This window comes from Gnatocerus cornutus, chromosome 6 (genome assembly GCF_029298725.1).
Source record: "Gnatocerus cornutus isolate USDA-ARS CGAHR chromosome 6, icGnaCorn1.1, whole genome shotgun sequence".
NCBI lineage: Eukaryota > Metazoa > Arthropoda > Insecta > Coleoptera > Tenebrionidae > Gnatocerus > Gnatocerus cornutus.
In genome coordinates this window covers 8,101,103-8,103,468 of record NC_142238.1, presented here as the reverse complement: position 1 = coordinate 8,103,468, position 2,366 = coordinate 8,101,103, and the positions used below count along the sequence as shown (strand labels likewise).

The window sequence follows — 2,366 nt, the reverse complement described above, 5'->3', positions numbered from 1 at the left end:
GTCTGTGAATAAAATTTTATGCACACACACTGAATACAACTCAATTTTATCAAAAAGATGCAATTGCATAATTTATTCTCATTCTTGCCGTGTCAGACTTTATGAAAATATTCGTTCTAGATCTAGCACTGATAAAATTTGTGTTATATCTGCTAGTTAATCTACGGACATGAAAGTTTAAGTGCTCTAACAGGTAGGATTGTCTATTCAGGAGTGTAAAACAGCATCCCACTAATCTCGACGTCTGGTTAAGCTGGGGCTTTGGACTTCATATCTGGTTAATACGTAGCAGATTGTGTGCGATATTTCTCTTGCATACGCGCTGTCAATTCTAAATTTAGAAGAAAGGCAGATATTATCGGCGTACTAAAGCAGTCTTCTAAATTCTTGAGAGTGCATTAGGTTGTTTTCTTTGATTGCTGGCACCTCGTTAAGAATTAGCCCAAGAATTCGTTGAATGTGTCTGTTAGATCTTCTCTTTTAATGAGACACGATTATTAAAATATTTAGCTGATGCAATTATTAATTGAACATTCATTCTGTTTCAAACTTTGTCGTTTATTCAAAACTTAATTGTGCATTTTCATGAAAACACAGCGCATTAGTAAGCTACATTGAAACGATTTATATTCTTGAATAAAAAATGAAAAAGATTGCACAATTACGTAAATTGGATGTGTCTCAAACTCTCTCTGTTATTTGCACTCTCTATTGATGCAACAATACTTTGATGTAAAATACATAAAGCACGTTCCACTATTATTTTGTAAGCTCCCATACAATAAAGACTACATATAAAAGAAATATTTCCTTGTTCACAATCAGTCATAATGGAAGACGTTGTGAAAAACAGTTTTGCGCTAAACATCCGAATAATGAGAATCTTAGGTCTCTGGTCGATAGATCAATCCAAAACTGAAAAAGCCAGAGGTCTCCTTCTATGTATTTGCTTTTTAGGAGGGTGTTTCGGTTTACCGTCCTTTCAAATTCTAACAGCAAAAGAATGGTATTTGCAACTAGATGTAACGATGGTTTGTTTCATTCAAATATTCGGTTGCGGTGGCAAAATTATGCCTTTTTTAATGCAAAATAAACGAACCAAAAAGTGTATGTTTTACTTTGCAAATTCGTTCTTTCAACCACAACAAGACAAAGAAAGGAAAATATTAAGGGAGTTTGTTGAAGGAAACAGAAGAAACGCACGAGTGTTTTTTAGTTTATTATTTTGTGCATATTGGATGTGGATTTTAGTGCCCGTTGCCGGAAATCAACGGATAATCGAGGGGTGGATTCCTTTTGCCTACCATTCACAGCCAGTTTTATACATTTTGATGTTCATTTACGTGAGCCTGGGTAAGTAATTTGTTATTTACCGAAATAAATTGTTAAATGTGTGTACAAACAGGACTTGCATACATGGTATGTGGCGGTATTTTGTTAGATCCTGTAATAGGGGGATTAATCCACCAAGCTACAACTCACCTGAAAATTCTGAAATGCAACTTTAAAACCATTGATACATACATCGAGCACGAAATTGAAAGTTTTGATCGGTTGCACAAAGTACTACAAAGATTTGTTGTATATCAAAACCATATTTACGAGTACGTTTTAAAAAAGTGTGTTAAAAAGCAATTTCATTTTTATTTCGCAGTTACGTTACCGAGCTTGAAACATTATTTTCATGGTCCATCTTCGGGCAGATATTTGGATGTACTCTTGGAATGTGTTTCGCAAGCATCGCTGTTATGTTTGTAATTATAACCCATTTGCATTTTTTATCGTTTTAATAATGCATTTTAAGACTACAGAAACTATGGACACTTTTTTATTTGTAAACTGCTTTATAGCACTTAGTTTGCAGATTGCATTTTACTGCTACTATGGAACACTTTTATACGAAGAAGTAAAAAGGTTCTACTCTTTTTATTTTTGTATACCGAATTGCTGTTACAGAACGAGCTATTTATAAGCGGACTTTACATGACAAAGTGGTACCAATGCGACAACAAAGTGAGAAAACATTTGTTTCTGATGATGGAACGAGCAAAACAACCCTTTGTTCTGAGTGCGGGGAAAATAGTAAATTTAACACTCCAAACGTTTACTTCGGTAAGATCTGTTTTGGTACTTTTACGTTTTACAAGATATTTCAGCTAATCAGAACGAGTTACTCTCTCATAGCTGTGTTCTCCAGTAATCTCTAATTTGAAATTTTAGACTGCTTGAGTTTAGATTTTTGTTGTAAAAATCACAAAGATCAATCACAATACGTAAATTAGCTACATTTTAATTATATTTATGTTTACTTAAAATAAAGAGAGTTCAAGCACTTTTTTTTTATTTTCATAATTTTTTTTGCACAC

General features: G+C 33.4%; 1 long non-coding RNA gene across 1 annotated transcript; it reads left to right on the top strand.

Moving 5' to 3' along the window:
• Positions 1-1,662: 1,662 nt before the first annotated feature.
• Positions 1,663-2,063, top strand: LOC148172607 (uncharacterized). Its single transcript, XR_015770229.1, has 3 exons — positions 1,663-1,754; positions 1,805-1,906; positions 1,957-2,063. It is a non-coding gene; the product is annotated as an uncharacterized LOC148172607 (long non-coding RNA).
• Positions 2,064-2,366: the final 303 nt, after the last annotated feature.